Source organism: Triticum urartu, chromosome 3 (assembly GCF_003073215.2).
Source record: "Triticum urartu cultivar G1812 chromosome 3, Tu2.1, whole genome shotgun sequence".
Lineage (NCBI taxonomy): Eukaryota > Viridiplantae > Streptophyta > Magnoliopsida > Poales > Poaceae > Triticum > Triticum urartu.
Genome location: NC_053024.1, coordinates 608,909,759 through 608,930,413, shown reverse-complemented (window position 1 = coordinate 608,930,413; position 20,655 = coordinate 608,909,759).

Genomic DNA, 20,655 nt, shown 5'->3' with positions numbered 1-20,655 from the left:
GTATTTCATTGGATTTAACATGACATAGTACTAATTTATTTTTAAATTCGTTTTAGTATGACTATTAATTTTTGGATTAAGAATATTTCGTTCCCCAGCAAAAATTTGCGAATTTTCAAAATTTCTCACATATTTAGTTAATCTTTTGACCCTAGTACCACTACTAGGGAAAAGCCTAGCAGCAGCGCGGGTTTTGGGTCTATTAGCAGCGCGGGGGGCGGCGCTACTAATAAGGCACTACAACTAACGTATAGCAGTAGCGCGGGCGCACCCACGCTACTACTACGTCCGTTAGTAGTAGCGTGGGTAAAAACCCGCGCTACTACTAACCCGCAGAATTTGTTTTTTGAATTTTTTGCCCGAATTTTCAAATTTCTGAATTATTTTAACCTCTAATCTCTAATCACCCTCATCGCTGCTCAATTTAAGCTCTAATGACCCCTGATCATTCCAAATCATCTAACTTCCCGGACGGTCACCCATCCTCTCACTACTCCAGCCTGAGCACGCTTAACTTCCGGGTTCTATTCTCCCTCGATTCCAAGTCTGCACTTGTTGTTTTCCTGACAATAGTAAGATGTCAATCCTATTAACCCTCGGGAGTTTAGCTTGAGCATGAAGTCACACATTTCGCTGTTTGAGTTTAAAACTATTGTTCTAAACCACAATAATTATTTAGTAACACTAATATTTCTTGAATAAGGAGTTTGACCACATTTTGACCAAAGTTTGACCACAGTTTCACCAGATTTGACCAAAATTCCAAAAAACTGAAATAATTATCTAGTAACACTAATATTCTTGAATAATTATTTAGTTACACTAAATACGTCTTGAATAAGTAGTTTGACCACAGTTTGACCAGATTTGACCAAAATTAAAAAAAACTGAAATTTGAGCATACCTTTTTTCCTTTTAGAATTTTAGGATTCTAAAAATTTGCAAACAGGCCGTAGGCGGTCACCATCATATGCGGATTTTCGTGCTAAACATTTTGATATATTATACATTTTTTTCTAACATCGTATGCAAAAGTTATATCCGTTTTACATTTTCCCTACACTTTTTGCAAAACATGTCCAAATTTAAGTTTTTAAATTTTCCTAACTAGTAGATGTAAGAACATAACTACATCTCGAAGGATTTTAATTTTTGAAACATTTTGATATATTATACGTTTTTTTTCTAACATCATATGCAAAAGTTATAGCCGTTTTACATTTTTCCCTACACTTTTTGCAAAACATGTCCAAATTTAAGTTTTTAAATTTTCCTAACTAGTAGATGTAGTAACATAACTACATGTCGAAGGATTTTAATTTTTGAAGTTTTTACCATTTTCTTTTGCTTTTTACAAAACCGAAAAGGCGATCCACAGGGGGGGGGTATAGTTTCAAAATGGGACCTTTAGTAGTAGCGAGGGATTTTACCCCTCGCTACTACTATGGCATGTCCCGGAGTAGTAGCGAGGGGTAAAAACTTAGTAGTAGCGAGGGTTTATAACCCTCATTACTACTATGGCATGGCCTAGGGGCACGGTAGAGACCGCTTAGTAGTAGCGAGGGGTAAAAACCAGCGCTACTACTATCAACTTAGTAGTAGCGAGGGTTAAAAACCCGCGCTACTACAATGGCATGTCCCGGGGGGCACGGTAGAGACCGCTTAGTAGTAGCGAGGGTTATAAACCAGTGCTACTGCTATCAACTTAGTAGTAGCGAGGTTTAAAAACCCGTGCTACTACTACTTAGCAGCAGCGCCTGATTTTAAAGCGCGCTGCTGGTAAGATTCTATGTATAGGCTTTTCCCTAGTAGTGTATTGACCAGAAAATGGCCAGCAATTCTAAAAATGGAAAAAGGGATGCAATAAATTCCATATGAATTAGAAAATGAGTAAAAATTATAAAAATAAAAGCAAATGGGCTGTACACGCCATAGATTTCGAGGCTGACTTGTTTACGCAAGGCTTTGTGAGTGAACACACGATTCTAGCAGCAGTTAGTGTTGGATTTCCATCCAACAGCCGACGTGCTTCTTCAATCTCTGATCTTCCTGCTCCAGCCGCCTAAAATAGCGCCGGCGGGACTGCCTGCTCCCTCCTCTTGTGGCCCGCTGTGTTGCCATGCATGCTTCCCCAGCCCACCCTACTCCCTCCGCTGGCCTGGCTGCATGCAGTAAACTGCCTCCTTATTACGCAAAAAAATGATTCCTCCCACCAACATCTGGGGTGCACCGGTTGGGAGGCTGACCTGTGGGCCTACTAAGTTGATGCGTACGCAGGGCTTGTCAACTTTGTCAACAAACGATTCTAGCAGCAGTAAACGTTGGATTTGAATCGAACGGTCCTGCTGCTTCTTCAATCGCTGCTCTTCTTGCACCAGCCACCCAAACCAGCGCCGGGGAGACCGCCTGCTCCTGCCTCCAGTGACCGGCTGTGCTGCCGATGAGGCCTCATCGCCCCCTACTACTCCCACCGCTAGCCAGGCCCTGCGGCGACGGCAGCCTCACACCGCAGTCGAACTAGTGAACCCTCGTACTCCTCTCCGCGTGGGCATCCACTGCCACGTCGTCCCCTTCCTAGGCCTCGCCGTCGTCCACCGCCTTGGTGCCCTCGGCGCGGCGTGGTCAACGTGGTCAACGACATTCCATCGGAAGAGTACTGTACGTGGAGAGGCTGACAGCTGGGTCCAAGGCCACAGCCTAGTTTTTTTGTGATTTGCCAAGGAAGTTGCTTTGTCAGGCCTGTTGGGCTGCAAATCTTTCAAGACGAGGAGAGCTTTCATTCGGCTGGCCGAGAAAATGGCCCATTAGTAATGAGAAATGGGCTGTACATTTTTAAAACACATCAAATCGGCAATTAGTTTCAAATATCTTTTTTTCATTTCGAGATTTGAAATTACATTAATTTTTATGCGTGGAGAATTTTTTGGATTTTATATTGATATACATTTATTTTTAAAATCAATTTGAATGTGAGTGGAAATTTCGGGATTAAAAACAGTTCGGACCGCACCAAAATATGCAAACTTTCGTATAATTTTTTAACCGTGGCCACAATATGGGATGTAATGCTAACAAAAAGAATATGGGCTCCAAAAAAACCTTAATAATTAGCAAATGGGCTGTAAATTATTAGAAATAATGGCAGATGGGTTGTATGTGTTTTCCACAGATTTGACGCTTTCCTAAAAAAAGGTTGACACACAAGCAGTGACTGTTGGATGGCCATCCAACGGCCGTCGTGCTTCTTCAATCTCTGCTCTTCCTGCTCCAGCCGCTCAAACAGGCGCCGGCGGGACTGCCCGCTCCCTCCTCCCCCCGGCTGGCTCTGCTGCCGCGCAGGCCTCACCGCCCCATCGTACTCCCAACGCTGGCCTAGACATTCCTCTACTAACCCACACGTGCTGTTATTCTCCGGCGACGGCAGACGAACTAGTAAACCCTCGTACAGTCGTACTCCCCTCCGCGTGGGAAACAACTGTCGAGTCTTCCCTACCTCCGTGTCGTTCCCTTCCTAGGCCTCCCCGTCGTCCACCGCCCTAGTGCTCTCGACGCGGCCTGGTCAACATGGTCAACGACCAACATGCATCTGAAGTGTACTTTACGTGGAGAGGCCGACAGCTGGGTCCACGGCCGCATGCAAGGAAATGCCTCCTTATTACGCGCAAAATAATGATTCCTCGACCTGACATCAGGGACCCACCGAAAGGGCCTCTGTATTTCACAAAAAAAACGTTATCGCCGCTGACAGCTCGGACCCACCAGCTATATCTTCGGACGCAAGGAAGTGCCTCCTTATTACGCACAAAAAAATGAATACTCCCCCTGTTAGCTGGGACCCAGTATAGTCGCAGGTTGACTTGTGGGCCTACAAAGTTGACGGGGACAGAGGGCTTTGTCAACTTAGTCAATATGCACGATTCTAGCTCCACTGACCGTACGATGTCCATCCAACGGCCGTAGTGCTTCTTCAACCTCTGGTCTTCTTGCTCCAGCCGCCCAAACCAGCGCCGGTCGTGCCTCATGCTCCTGCCTCCCGTGGCCGGCTGCGATGCGGCGGAGGCCTCACCGATCCATACTACTCCCACCGCTGGCCAGGCCATCCCTCTACTCACCCACACCCCCTGTTATTCTGCGGCAACGGCAGCCTCACACCACAGCGAGCTAGTGAACCTTCATAATCCTCTACGCGTGGGCATCCACTGCCGCGTCTTCCCCGGCTCCGCGTCGTCCCCTTCCTATGCCTCACTATCGTCCACCGCCCTGGTGCTCTCGGCGCGGCATGGTCAACGTGGTCAAGGAACGGCTTCCATCGGACGTCGACTGTATGGGGAGAGGCTGACAGCTGGGTCCATGGCCGCAACAAGGAAGTGCCTCCTTATTACGTGCAAAATAATTATTCCTCCACCTGACAGCGGTACCCACCGAACGGGGCACCGTATTTCGCCCCCCTAACTGCTGGGACCCACCAGCTACATCTTCGCACGCAAGGAAGTGCCTGACAGTCGGGACCCACCTGGTCGAAGCGTATGTAGCCTTGTCATTCTGGTCGCGAACGTGTACGTACATATATACTGGTCGATGTAGAGGCGCACACGTGTCATAGTAGAGGCGGCCAGGGTGCAAGAAAGAAAATACGGCCACGTATGTGTACATACGGGCGGGGTCTCGAACGCCTACTCGCGCATACGTACGGCCAGGGCTCGTGTACATAGCTGGTCGGAATGGAGAAACAGTGTCGTCGTCGTGTTCACGGGGAGGCAACGGAATGGGTCGTCTTCATGGGGAGGCAACGGAATGCGTCATGTTCATGGGGAGGCAACGGAATGCGTCGTGTTCATCGGGAGGGCTTGGGCGGAATAGGCGATGGAAACGAGGCCTGGCATACCGCAGAATGGAGGAAATGGCCTTGTGTTCGACCGACCACGTTCGAAATGGGATCCAGTTCATCGGGAGGGGTGTGGCGTACCGCAAAACGGAGGAAACAGACCTCCTACGGTCGAAACGTGGGTCCTGTTGATCGGGAGGGGTGTGGCGTGCCACAAAATGGAGGAAATGGACCTCCTATGGTCGAAACAGGGGTCCTGTTGATCGGGAGGGGTGTGGCGTACCGCAAAACGGAGGAAACAGACTTGTGTTGGAGCGCTATGGTCGAAACGGGGGTCGTGTTCATCGGGAGGGGTGTGGCGTACCGCAAAACGGAACTCCACGGGATACTGTTCATCTCCACCGTCGACCTCCTCCAGCCTCCACGGGCTCCTATTCTTCCAGCCTCCACGGGCTCCTGTTCATCTAGCCTCCACTGCGCGCAACTCCACCGGCTACTGTTCAACTACCCCTCCACCGTCTATTGTTCATCCAGCCCTCCACACCATGGGGTCCTGTTCAACCACCCCTCCATGGGCACCCCTCCACCGTCTACTGTTCATTCAGCCCTCCACACCACGGGGTCCTGTTCAACCACCCCTCCACGGGCACCCCTCCACCGTCTACTATTCATCCAGCCCTCCACCACACCACTAGGTCCTGTTCATCCAGAGGCAACGCCACCGCTCACTATTCATCCAAACCCCCCGCAACGCTCACTGTTCATCCCAGAGGCAAAGGAATCGCTCGACCGGGTTCGGTTAATATCCATCGATCGATCGCTCGGGTTCAGTAACATGTAGCCTGCAGTGCAATCGCTCGGGTTCAGTTAGAGCCCAACGCCTCGCACGGGTTCAGTTAGAGCCAACGCCTCGCACACACGCGCGTACGTGTACGAGAGAAACGTGCATCGCTCGGCCCCCGACCTCCCACCGTAACTGGGAACTCCCCGAAATTTTCCTCCCCCTCGCTTCTACCATGGTTTTTTCCGTCATGGACGGCTCAAAGAATGTCATGCAGCTGCGTCTCCGGCCCGCCCAGGATGAAAAGCCCATTTTCTGTCATGATGTTTTATCATAGAAGTAGGAGTCCACCACATCTATGATGATACCGGGTTTTGTCACAATTATCGTCATAGAAGTGTCATATGTATGATAGAAAAAAATTTCGTTCGGCCCAAAATGTCACGGATGTGTCTTTTTTTTGTAGTGCTTGTTTTTGTAAATATGATTAGTTCATCATTCCTGATTCAGCCTATTATGAATAAACATGTTTGCAATGACAATTAGAGATTGTAGTTGCTTATGCCATGCTTAATTAGCTAGGAGCTTATAATGGTTTACCTTGCGTGCCAACATGCTATTAAAATGGTTGTGATGTGGTATGATAGGGTGGTATCCTCTTTTGAACGATTCAAGTGGCTTCACTTGGCACATGTTCACGCATGTAGTTGAAACAAAATCAACATATCCTCTATGATATTTATGTTCATGGTGCATTATATCCTACTCATGATTGCATTCGGTGTTGATTAATTTTAATGCATGTTCATGACTGTTGTCGCTCTCTAGTTGGTCGCTTCCCAGTCTTTTGCTAGCCTTCACCTGTACTAAGCGGGAATACTGCTTGTGCATGCAATTCCATAAACCCCAAAGTTATTCCATGTGAGTCAACCATACCTACCTATATACGGTATCTACCTGCCGTTCCAAGTAAATTTGTATGTGCCAAACTCTAAACCTTCAAATAAATATCTTGTTTTGTATGCTCGAATAGCTCATGTATCAACTAGGGCTGTCTGCATCTTCCATGTTAGGCGGGTTATTCTCAAGAGGAGTGGACTCCGCTCCTCACTCACGATAAAATGGCTGGTCACCAGGATGCCCAGTCCCATGCTTTATGCAAATCAAATCGAAATAACTGCAAACAAAACTCCCCCAGGACTCTTGTTAGTTGGAGGCACTCGTTTTTTCGAGCAAGCCATGGATTGATGCTTATTGGTGGAGGGGGAGTATAAACTTTATCATTCTGTTTGGGAACCGCCTATAATCTGTGTAGCATGGAAGATATCGCCATCTCTTGGTTGTTATGTTGACAATGAAAGTATACCGCTCAAAATATTATTCATATCTATTTCAAAACCGAGCTCTGGCACCTCTACAAATCCCTTCTTCCCTCTGCGAACGGCCTATCTATTTACTTTTATGTTGAGTCATCATCCTCTTATTAAAAAGCACCAGTAGGAGAGCACCGCTATCATTTGCATGTATTATCGTTAGTTTACATTGAGTATGACTTGACTGGATCTCTTTTACCGTGAATTACAATGTCTAGTCAGTCCTTGATCTTTAAAGGTGCTTTGCATTTATGTTTTGCGGTCTCAGAAAGGGCTAGCGAGATGCCATCTTGTTATATCATATCATGATTGTTTTGAGAAAGTGTTGTCATCCGAGATTTACTATTATTGCTCACTAGTTGATTATGCCATTGATATGAGTAAACATGAGACCTGAATGTTTTTGTGAATATGGTTAGTTTATCAACAACAAGAGCAAACAGAGTTTGTAAAAGTTTTTCTTTATCACTTTCAGTTTATCAACTGAATTGCTTGAGGACAAGCAAAGGTTTCAGCTTGGGGGAGTTGATACGTCTCTGTCGTATCTACTTTTCCAAACACTTTTGCCCTTGTTTTGGACTCTAACTTGCATGATTGGAATAGAACTAACGCGGACTGACGCTATTTTCAGCAGGATTGCCATGGTGTTATTTTTGTGCAGAAATAAAAGTTCTCGGAATGACCTGAAAATCAATGGAGCATTATTTTGGAATATATAATAAAATATGGAAGGAAGATCCACGTCAGGGGGCTCCCACCAGTCCACGAGGGTGGGGGGCGCGCCCCCTGCCTCGTGGGCGCCCTCATGCTCCACCGACCTCAACCTGGACTCCATACATTCACTTTCGTGGAGGAAAAACCAAGGAAGAAGGATTCATTGCGTTTTACGATACGGAGCCGCCGCCAAGCCCTAAACTCTCTCGGGATGGCTGATCCGGAGTCCGTTCGGGGCTCCGGAGAGGGGAATCCATCGTCATCGTCATCATCAACCATTCTCCATCACCAATTTCATGATGCTCACCGCCGTGCGTGAGTAATTCCATCGTAGGCTTGCTGGATGGTGATGGGTTGGATGAGATTTATCATGTAATCAAGTTAGTTTTGTTAGGGTTTGATCCCTAGTATCTACTATGTTCTGAGATTGATGTTGCTATGACTTTGCTATGCTTAATTCTTGTCACTAGGGTCCGAGTGCCATGATTTCAGATCTGAACCTATTATGTTTTCACCAATATATGAGAGTTCTTGATCCTATCTTGCAAGTCTATAGTCACCTATTATGTGTTATGATCCGTTAACCCCGAAGTGATAATAATCAGGATACTTACCGGAGATGACCAAAGTTTGAGGACTTCATATATTCACTATGTGTTAATGCTTTGTTCCGGTACTCTATTAAAAGGAGGCCTTAATATCCCTTAGTTTCCAATAGGACCCCGCTGGCACGGGAGGGTAGGACAAAAGATGTCATGCAAGTTCTTTTCCATAAGCACGTATGACTATATTCGGAATACATGCCTACATTACATTGATGAACTGGAGCTAGTTCTATGTAACCCTAGGTTATGACTGTTACATGATGAACCACATCCGGCATAATTCTTCATCACCGATCCATTGCCTTCGAGCTTTCCATATATTGTTCTTTGCTTATTTACTTTTCCGCTGCTACTTTTATCATCACTACAAAATACTAAAATATTACTTTTGCTACCGTTACCTTTTACCACAGTTACCACTACTATCATATTACTTTGCTACTAAATACTTTGCTGCAGATATTAAATTATCCAGGTGTGGTTCAATTGACAACTCAGCTGCTAATACTTGAGAATATTCTTTGGCTCCCCTTGTGTCGAATCAATAAATTTGGGTTGAATACCCTACCCTCGAAAACTGTTGCGATCCCCTATACTTGTGGGTTATCATTGGTCTCGAGATTGACAGTAGCTGGCCCTTCCCAGAGAATCACTTCTGGTGAGTGGTTGACGTGAATTTCATTTCAATGCTTTTTTATTTGTTGTGTGAGCAAAACTTTCCTTTACTAGAATGTTTTGTTGGAAATGATCTATAATCCAACATGTATCCTCATAGTCATTGTGGGTTGATGACTTGTTGTATGTAATCGATGGTAGATTTGCATATGCATCCATCAACTCACGCCTGCTAGTGGTGTCTATATGAATCGTGCTAGTGATTTTAGTTGCAAAAATTAGATAGTGCTAGTGATATTTAGCTACATATTTTGACAAATCACAGTGTTAAAAGGTTGACAAATGGCAATGTTACTAGATAAACAAATGTCAATATTTCCAGTTTGACAAATGGCAACATACCCAAAATGACAAATGCAAATCTTACCCAATTATTTGAACGTGGTTGCACACGGGTCATCCAAAGCAACCGTTTGTGTTGAAGGGATGAGCAAATCCTGCACTGCGAGGGAAGACCATAGCTCTCACTTTGCATATGGGTGTTCTATCTAAAACTTTTGCGATCAAGAGCTGCAGATTTCCTGCTCAGCACATTTTCCCTTGGCTTCCTGGGGAAGCTGACGGTTTGCATACGGGTGTTCTAACTAAAACATTTGCGATGATTGTTTTATATTTAAAAACCATTGATGTTTTTTTTCAAAATAAAATCGTTTGATAAGTCTGTACATTTAGAGAGAAAAACACAAGTTTGTTCAAACCATATCTTTCATTCAGTCACACTGCGAAATTATATTCATATGATCGAGAATTTGAGATACAGTATTAAACCCCAAAAAAACTATTTCCGGCGGCGGCGGAAGAGGCGGCGTGCCGCGCCATCGTTGTTGTTGTCGTCCTCCGTGACGCCGTTGTTGAAGTCTTCAAGGAAGCACAAAATGTTCTTCACTTGTAAATCAAACATCATGTCGTCGCACGATCGACGGGCGGGGTGCAGGAGGACGACAACTGGCGCCGCTGAGAGGTAGCGGACGACGACAGTGTCCCATGCCACCGAGGGGGCGCGCGCAGGGGCACGAGCGCGGCGGGTGTAGCCAAACGCACGGGGACCGGCGCCACGATGGGTGGAGGGGTGCGCACGGGCAGGTGCACGAGCGCAGCGGGTGCAGCCAAACGCACGGGAACCGGCGCCACGGTTGGTGGAGGGGCGCGCACGGGGATGGGCGCTGGCGCTGGCATGTACACGAGCTTGTGCAGGTCCATGGAGACCTCACTTATTCCCACGGCTTCAAGCTCTGCAATAGTGCTCGGCGACCAGCCCGTAAATGCTACGGGGATGGTCGCTTGCGTGGGCGCGGGGATGGGAGCTGGGACGGGAGCAGGGGCAGCAACCACCGCGGCCAGCTCGTATCCATGAGGCCCCATTCCCCCTTATTTTCTATCTCCTCTGGCTCGGAGTCGACTTCACCAAAGTTGGAGACTAGTGGCAGATGATCATCCTGTGCCATGGCGTTAATGGAGCTCTGTGGGAGGGAGGGGAACAAGAGGCGAACAGTAAGGCCGCCCGTATTAAACAGTGGCTCAGGTGCCATTAATGGAGAGGAAGGCGGACGGCCATGGAAGTCAAAGGGCTTGTTGCCCAGTGAGCCCGCACAGCATACAGCTCGTAAGCTTCCCGATGAGCCTTCGCATTGGAGGACAGCTTGCATGCCTCTCGGTCAGCCTACGCACCGGACTCCGCTCGCATGCCTCCCGTTCAGTCAAGGTCAAGCAGCTGTCCGCACGGCACCTCCTATAGCCATTAAAATGAAGACACATGGTGTCACGTGAATGGTTAACAGAATGCACATGATTTGAATTATACAAACATTTGAGATATTAAACTGGCAACTATTTTTTCAAAATGCCTTTGTTGGCTGTTATTCGTGTGCGCCTTCTCTCGAAATGGACACGAAAAATACCACAACATCTTGGGTGCCATTCCATGATAGCATGCCAAGTTTCATGAATTTCAGACGAGTTTTGGATTTACTAGAATTTAAAAACAAAGTATCTCAACGTTTTGCTGGCAATCAACGGTGCCCTAGTGTTTGAAATTCATTCCCATTTCTTGCATGGGACCTAAGCATGCACCCAAGGACATATATTTGATTTTTCAACCAATTTATATGCATTAGAGCATGTGCATGTAGTTCAAATTTGAATTATGCACCTGAAATGGCTAGAAAACCAATTTAATGTATAAAATGTTCAAACGAACCCTGAATAAATCCAATTCTCTTACGACACACATATAGTTGCATGTTCACTCCAGATAAAAGGTCTAGCAATTCGAACATTGTCCATTGAAGTTGTAACTCCGTTATGTAATTAAAATCAAGATGAAAAATCAAGTAGACCGCACATAGTTTATTATCGGCAACTGTGTGAGATGCAGCACAAAATATCATGGAGCACCATCGGTGTATAGTACGCCTATGGCTTATGCGAGCTTCTGACAACAAGCATGATGGTTTTCGGTAGGGAATGTCCCACCTTTGGGGATGAAACGATATCCATTGCCTCCTAATGCTTTAAATTTTTTTCTCATGTCAACATCGAACAACAGGAGTGCTGTGTGATTTTTTGTGATTTCCAGGGTTCGTTTGGACATTTTTATGCATTAACTTAGTTTTCAATGCATTTATGTGCATAATTCAAATATGAACTACATGCTCATGCTCTAGTGCATATAAATTGGATGAAAAATCAAATCTGTGTCCTTGGGTGCACGCTTAGGTCCCATGCAAGAAATGGGAATGAATTTCAAACACCAGGGCACCATTGATTGCCGGCAAAACATTGAGATGCCTGGTTTTTAAATTCTAGTAAATCCAAAAATCGTCTGAAATTCATGAAACTTGGCATGCTATCATGGAGTGGCATCAACATGCCTTGGTAAAAAATTTCTCCCGTTTGGGGCAGGTTTGGGTATATGCTTCTCACAAACTAGAGCTTCTCACAACAAGCATGATGGTTTCGGTATTGAATGTCCCACATATGAGGACGAAACCATATCCACTGCCTCTTATTGCTTCCAAAAAATTTCTCGTGTCAAGATTGAACAACATGAGTGTTGTGTCAATTTTTTTGGGTCCGTTTGGACATTTTTATGCATTAACTGAGTTTTCAATGCATTTATGTGCATAATTGAAATTTGAACTACATGCACATGCTCCCGTGCATATAAAATGGTTGAAAAATCAAATCCGTGTCCTTGGGTGCATCCTTAGGTCCCATGCAAGAAATGGGAATCAATTTCAAACACGAGGGCACCGTTGATTGCTGGCAAAACATTGAGATGCATGGTTTTTAAATTCTAGTAAATCCAAAACTCGTCTGAAATTCGTGACACTTGGCATGCTATCATGGAGCGGCATCAACATACCGTGGTAAACTTTTTGTCACATTTGTGGCAGGTTTGGGTATATGCTTCTCACAAACCAGAGCTTCTCACAACAAGCATCATGGTTTCGGTAGGGAACATCCCACTTTTGGGGACGAAACGACATTCACTGCCTCTTATTGGTACAAAAAAATTTCGTGTCAACATAGAACAAGATGAGTGTTGTGTTAATTTTTGTGATTTTTCTGGGTTCGTTTGGACATTTCTATGGATTAACTGAGTTTTCAATGCATTTTTGTGCATAATTCAAAGTTGAACTACATGCACAAGCTGTGCTGCATATAAATTGGTTGAAAAATCAAATCTGTTTCCTTGGGTGCTGCTTAGGTCCCATGCAAGAAATTGGAATGAATTTCAAACACCCGGGCACCGTTGATTGCCGGCAAAACATTGAGATGCCTCGTTTTTAAATTCTAGTAAATCCAAAACTCGTCTGAAATTCATGAAACTTGGCTTGCTTTCATGGAGCGGCATCAACATGTCGTGGTAAATTTTTTGTCCAGTTTAGGGCAGGTTTGGGTATATGCTTCTCACAACAAGCATCATGGTTTCGGTAGGGAACGTCCCACCTTTGGGTACGAAACGATATCCACTGCCTCTTATTGCTTGCAAAAATTTCCTCGTGTCAACATAGAACAACAGGAGTGTTGTGTCAATTTTTTGGGGTTCGTTTGGACATTTTTATGGATTAACTGAGTTTTCAATGCATTTATGTGGATAATTCAAAGTTGAACTACATGCATATGCTCTAGTGCATATAAATTGGTTGAAAAATAAAATCTATATCCTTGGATGCATGCTTAGGTCCCATGTAAGAAATGGGAATGAATTTCAAATACCAGGGCACCGTTGATTGCCGGCAAAACATTGAGATGCCTGGTTTTTAAATTCTAGTAAATCCAAAACTCGTATAAAATTCAATAAACTTGGCATGTTGTCATGGAGCGGCATCAACATGCCATGGTAAAAATTTTGTCCCATTTGGGGTAGGTTTGGGTATATGCTTCTCAGAAACCAGAGCTTCTCACAACAAGCATCATGGTTTCGGTATGGAACATACCATGTTTGGGGACGAAACGATATCCACTGCCTCTTATTTCTTCCAAAAAATTTCTCGTGTCAACATTGAACAACATGAGTGTTGTGTGATTTTTTTCTGATTTTTCGAGGTTTGTTTTGACATTTTTTTGCATCAACTGAGTTTTCAATGCATTTATGTGCATAATTCAAATTTGAACTTCATGCACATGCTCCAGTGCATATAAAATGGTTGAAAAATCAAATCTGTGTCCTTGGGTGCATGATTAGGTCCCATGCAAGAAATGGGAACGAATTTCAAACACCAGGGCACCATTGATTGTCGGCAAAACATTGAGATGCCCGGTTTTTAAATTCTAGTAAGTCCAAAACTCGTCTGAAATTCATGAAACTTGGCATGTTATCATGGATCGGCGTCAACATGCCATGGTAAAAAATTGTCCCGTTTGAGGCATGTTTGGGTATATGCTTCTCACAAACCAGAGCTTCCCACAACAAGCATCATGGTTTCGGTAGGGAACATCCCACCTTTGGGGACAAAATGATATCCACTGCCTCTTATTGCTTCCAAAAAATTTCTCGAATCAAGATAGAACAACATGAGTTTTGTGTGAATTTTTGTGATTTTCGGGGTTCGTTTGGACATTTTTATGCATTAACTGAGTTTTGAATGCATTTATGTGCATAATTCTAAGTTGAACTACATGCACATGCTCCAGTGCATATAAATTGGTTGAAAAATCAAATCTGTGTCCTAGGGAGCATGCTTGGGTCCCATTCAAGAAATGGGATGAGTTTCAAACACCAGGGCACCGTTGAATGCCGGCAAAAGATTGAGATGCCTGTTTTTTTAAAATTCTAGTAAATCCAAAACTCGTCTGAAATTGATGAAACTTGGCATGCTATCATGGAGCAGCATCAACATGCCGTGGTAAAATTTTTGTCCCATTTGGGGCAGGTTTGGGGATATGCTTCTCACAAACCAGAGGTTCTCACAACAAGCATCATGGTTTCAGTAGGGAACGTCCCACCTTTGGGGACGAAATGATATCCACTTCCTTTTATTGCTTCCAAGTTTTTTCTCGTGTCAACATAGAACAACAAGACTGTTGTGTCAATTTTTGTGATTTTTTGGGGTTTGTTTGGACATTTTTATGCATTAACTGAGTTTTCAATGCATTTATGTGCATAATTCAAATTTGAACTACACTCATATGCTCCAGTGCATGTAAATTGGTTGAAAAATAAAAAATGTATCCTTGGGTGCATGCTTAGGTCCCATGCAAGAAATGGGAATGAATTTCAAACACCAGGGCACCGTTCATCACCGACAAAACATTGAGATGTCTGGTTTTTAAATTCTAGTAAATCCAAAACTCGTCTGAAATTCGTGGAACTTGGCATGCTATCATGGAGCGGCATCAACATGCCGTGGTAAAATTTTTGTCCCGTTTGGGGCAGGTTTGGGTATATGCTTCTCACAAACCAGAGCTTCTCACAACATGCATCATGGTTTCGGTAGGGAACGCCCGACCTTTGGGGATGAAACGATATCCACTTCCTCTTATTGCTTCCAAAAAATTTCTCGTGTCAACATAGAACAATAAGAGTGTTGTGTCAATTTTTGTGATTTTTCGGGGTTCGTTTGGTCATTTTTATGAATTAACTGAGTTTTCAATGCATTTGTGTGCATAATTAAAATTTGAACTACATGCACATGCTCCCGTGCATATAAATTGGTTGAAAAATCAAATCCATGTCCTTGGGTGCAAGCTTAGGTCCCATGCAAGAAATGGGAATGATTTTCAAACACCAGGGCACCATTCATTGTCGGCAAAACATTGAGATGCATGGTTTTTAAATTCTAGTAAATCCAAAACTCGTCTGAAATTCGTGAATCTTGGCATGCTACCATGGAGCGGCATCAACACACCGTGGTAAACTTTTTGTCCCATTTGGGGCAGGTTTGGGTATATGCTTCTCATAAACCAGAGCTTCTCACAACAAGCATCATGGTTGCGGTAGGGAACGTCCCACTTTTGGGGACGAAACGACATCCACTGCCTCTTATTGGTTGCAAAAATTTTCTCGTGTCAACATAAAACAAGATGAGTGTTGTGTGAATTTTTGTGATTTTTCGGGGTTTGTTTGGATATTTTTATGGATTAACTGAGTTTTCAATGCATTTATGTGCATAATTCAAAAGTTGAACTGCATGCACATGCTCCAGTGCATATAAATTGGTTGAAAATCAAATCCGTTTCCTTGGGTGCATGCTGAGGTCCCATGCAAGAAATGGGAATGAATTTCAAACACCAGGGCACCGTTGATTACCGGCAAAATATTGAGATGCCTCGTTTCTAAATTCTAGTAAATCCAAAACTCGTCTGAAATTCATGAAACTTGGCATGCTATCATGGAGCGGCATCAACATACCGTGGTAAACTTTTTGTCAAATTTGGGGCAGGTTTGGGTATATGCTTCTCACAAACCAGAGCTTCTCACAACAAGCATCATGCTTTCGGTAGGGAACGTCCCACCTTTGGGGACGAAACAATATCCACTGCCTCTTATTGCTTCCAATTCTTTTCTCGTGTCAACATAGAACAACAGGAGTGTTGTGTCAATTTTTAGATTTTTGGTGTTCGTTTGGACATTTTTATGCATTAACTGAGTTTCAATGCATTTATGTGCATAATTGTAATTTGAACTACATGCACATGCCCCAATGCATATAAATTCGTTGAAAAATCATATCTGTATCCTTGGGTGCATGCTTAGGTGCCATGTAAGAAATGGGAATGAATTTCAAACACGAGGGCACCGTTGATTGCCGTGAAAACATTGAGATGCCTGGTTTTTAAATTCTAGTAAATCCAAAACTTATATGAAATTCATGAAACTTGGCATGCTATCATCGAGCGGCATCGACATGCCGTGGTAAAATTTTTGTGCCGTTTGTGGCAGGTTTGGGTATATGCTTCTCACAAACCAGAGATTCTCACAACAAGCATCATAGTTTCGGTAGGGAACGTCCCACCATTGGGGACAAAACTATATCCACTGCCTCTTATTGCTTCCCAAAAGTTTCTCGTGTCAACATAGAACAACATGACTATTGTGTGAATTTTTGTGATTTTTCGGGGTTCGTTTGGACATTTTTATGCATTAACTGTGTTTTCAATACATTTATGTGCATAATTCAATTTGAACTATATGCACATACCCCAGTGCATATAATTTGTTGAAAAATCAAATATGTGTTCTTGGGTGCATGCTTAGGCCCCACGCAAGAAATGGGAATGAATTTCAAACACCAGGCCTCCTTTGATTGCTGGCAAAACATGGAGATGCCTCGTTTTTAAATTCTAGTAAATCCAAAACTCGTCTGAAAGTCATGAAAATTGGCATGCTAGCATGGAGTGGCATCAACATGCCATGGTAAAATATTTGTCCCGTTTGGGGCAGGTTTGGTTATATGTTTCTCACAAACCAGAGATTCTCACAACAAGCATCGTGGTTTCGGTAGGGAACGTCCCACCTTTGGGGACGAAACGATATCCACTGCCTCTTATTGCTTCTAAATTTTTTCTCGTGTCAACATAGAACAATAGGAGTGGTGTGTCAATTTTTTGTGATTTTTTAGGGTTCGTTTGGACATTTTTATGCATTAACTAAGTTTTGAATGCATTTATGTGCATAATTCAAATTTGAACTACATGCACTTGCTCCAGTGCATACAAATTGGTTGAAAAATGAAATTTGTATCCTTGGGTGCATGCTTAGGTCCCATGTAAGAAATGGGAATGAATTTCAAACACCAAGGCACCGTTGATTGCCGGCAAAACATTGAGATGCCTGTTTTTTAAATTATAGTAAATCCAAAACTCGGCTAAAATTCATGAAACTTGGCATGCTATCATGGAGCAGCATCAACATGCCGTGGTAAAATTTTGTCCCGTTTTGGGCAGGTTTGGGTATATACTTCTCACGAACCAGAGCTTCTCACAACAAGCATCATGGTTTCGGTAGGGAACGTCCCACCTTTGGGGATGAAACGATATCCACTTCCGCTTATTGCTTCTAAAAATTTTCTCGTGTCAACATAGAACAACATGAGGTTGTGTGAATTTTTGTGATTTTTTGGGGTTCGTTTGGACATTTTTATGCATTAACTGAGTTTTCAATGCATTTATGTACATAATTCAAATTTGAACTACATGCACATGCTCCAATGCATATAAATTGGTTGAAAAAAACAAATCTGTGTCCTTGGGTGCATGCTTAGGTCCCATGCAAGAAATGGGAATGAATTTCAAATACCAGGGCACCATTGATTGCCGGCAAAACATTGAGATGCCTCATCTTTAAATTCTAGTAAATCCAAAGCTCGTCTAAAATTTGTGAAACTTGGCATGCTTTTATGGAGAAGCATCAACATGCCCTGGTAAAAATTTTGTCCAGTTTGGGGCAGTTTTGGGTATATGCTTCTCACAAACCAGAGAGCTTCTCACAACAAGCATCATGGTTTCGGTAGGGAATGTCCCACCTTTGAGGACGAAACGATATCCGCTGCCTCGTATTGCTTCCAAAAAATTTCTCGTGTCAACATAGTACAACAGGAGTGTTGTGCGAATTTTTGTGATTTTTTGGGGTTCGTTTGGACATTTTTATGCATTAACTGAGTTTTCAATGCATTTATGTGCATAATTCAAATTTGAACTACATGCACATGCTCCAGTGCATATATATTGGTTGAAAAATCAAATAAGTGTCCTTGGGTGCATGCTTAGGTCCCATGGAAGAAATGGGAATGAATTTCAAACACCAGGGCATCGTTGATCGTCGACAAAACATAGTGATGCCTCGTTTTTATATTCTAGTAAATCCAATACTCGTCTAAAATTCGTGAAACTTGGCATGCTATCATGGAGCGGCATCAACATGCCATGGTAGAAAAATTGTCCCATTTTGGGCAGGTTTTGGTATATGCTTCTCACAAACTAGAGCTTCTCAGAACAAGCATCAGGGATTCGGTAGGGAACATCCCACATTTGGGGACGAAACGATATCCACTGCCTCTTATTGCTTCCAAATTTTTTCTCGTGTCAACAAAGAACAACAGGAGTGTTGTGTCAATATTTTGTGATTATTTGGGGTTCGTTTGGACATTTTTATGCATTAAATGAGTTTTCAATGCATTTATGTGCATAATTCAAATTTGAACTACATGCACATGCTCCCGTGCATATAAATTGGTTGAAAAATCAAATCCGTGTCCTTGGGTGCATGCTTAGGTCCCATGCAAGAAATGGGAATGAATTTCAAACACTAGGGCACTGTTGACTGCCGGGAAAACATTGAGATGCCCGGTTTTCAAATTCTAGTAAATCCAAAACTCGTCTGAAATTCATGAAACTTGGCGTGCTATCATGGAGGGGCATCAACATGCCATGGTAAAATTTTTGTCCCGTTTGGGGCTGGCTTGGGTATATGCTTCTCACAAACCAGAGCTTCTCAGAACAAGCACTACAAAAAAAATACACTTTCGTGATGATACGTGTTTGTCACAGTAGGTCGCTTTTTTGTCATGCATGTACATCCATGACAAATTTATGAAAGAATCAAGATAGTCATACATGTGCTGTCGTAGAAGTGTTCCATGACATTACCAGAATTGTCATCACGGAAGTGTCCACTTCCATGACGATAAATCGCGCTTCACAGAAGTACTTTCGTCAAGGGTGACCGACACGTGGCATCCACCGTAATGGAACGCCGTTAAGCTATTGGATCGGGTTTTGGATCCGATAACCCGTTAACATCCCCGACCAATGGGAAATTTCCACGTGTAAAATTCTTATTGGCCGGACGAAACACGTGTCAGCTCGTCAGTGGGTCAGATAGGCGCCTATGATACGTCGACGTGTGGCACGGCCCAACAGAGGCCCATTCCTGTGAAAAGGCCAGCCCATTTGACTTGGTCAAAAGGTGGCGGGCCGGCCCATGGAAAGCCTGTTAATGGCATGTTCACATATAGCCCATTTACAACCCGCTAACCCAAGGCCCGTTACGCCCTATCCGAATTAGGCCCAATAGCGTCATCTGGGCCATCCAATATGATTCCAGCCCATTTTCACTTCTGGCCCATGTATGGCCCATGACATCTTTCGGCCCATATGAGGCCCTATGTAACTCTTGGCCTAATAACGGCCCGTGGTGAAATTGGCCCATAATGAACAGTGTATCACTTTATACCCATTAACGGCCCGTTATTCCATTGGGCCGTTTCCAGCCCATGTTATCTTTCGCCCTTCTCAGAGCCCATTTATTCTTGGGCTCATTTCTAGCATTCGTTTACTTACGGCCCGTTACTGTCATTTTCTGCTTGTGGGCCAAATTCAGCCCGTAGTTACAGTCGGCCCGTTTGTGGTCCGTTAATATGTTGGGTCATTTTCATAGCGTCATCAAATATGGCCTATTAACGATGGCCAGTTATGGTCGGCCAATGAACGGACGATTCCAACTCTAGCCCGTTTATGGCCATAATGCGGCCTGTTATTGGCCCATGTTTGGCCAATCGATCATGCGACCCGTATAAGGCCCATTGATGATACGGCCTATAGAAGGCCCATTGTTTCTACGGCCCGTAGAAGGCCCACTGTGTGGACAGCCCGTAGAAGGCCCACTATTTCTACGGCCCATAGGAGGCCCAGTGTCACTACAGTAAATATTAGCCCATGGTTATTGTGGCCTAGTTTGAAAAATAGGTTATTGCAGCCACTAGTTAACCGCGGAAAAAGAACTGCAATGACTACAAGCAAACAAATAAACAAGACAACAAGGAAATAAATAAGCAAGCAAGTAACGCTAGGCTATCACGGCTATTACACATATTACATCCACTTGGCATCAAAGTTCGCCACCAGTGCAAATATAGGGAACAAAGCAGCATATCATATACACTGGCCGTCAAAATTGGCCACCAGTGCAAATAAACGCGGCAGCAAAACAAGAGCATAACAGAAACAACTTCAGAAGAGCTCAAGAAACGTTATCCTGGGTATCCACCATGCTGGCAATAAGCTTAGCAAGCCGATTAGCTTTGTCCTGTTTGGCGCTAAATTCCTCCAATGCTTGCTGTTGCACCAGAAAGTATGCATCTGAATGCTCCAGGGACTTCCGCAGTCCTTCCACTTCTTGTCGCAGCACAACTGAACAATGTCTTTCAGCTTGTAGTTGAGACTCAAGAAACTGAAATG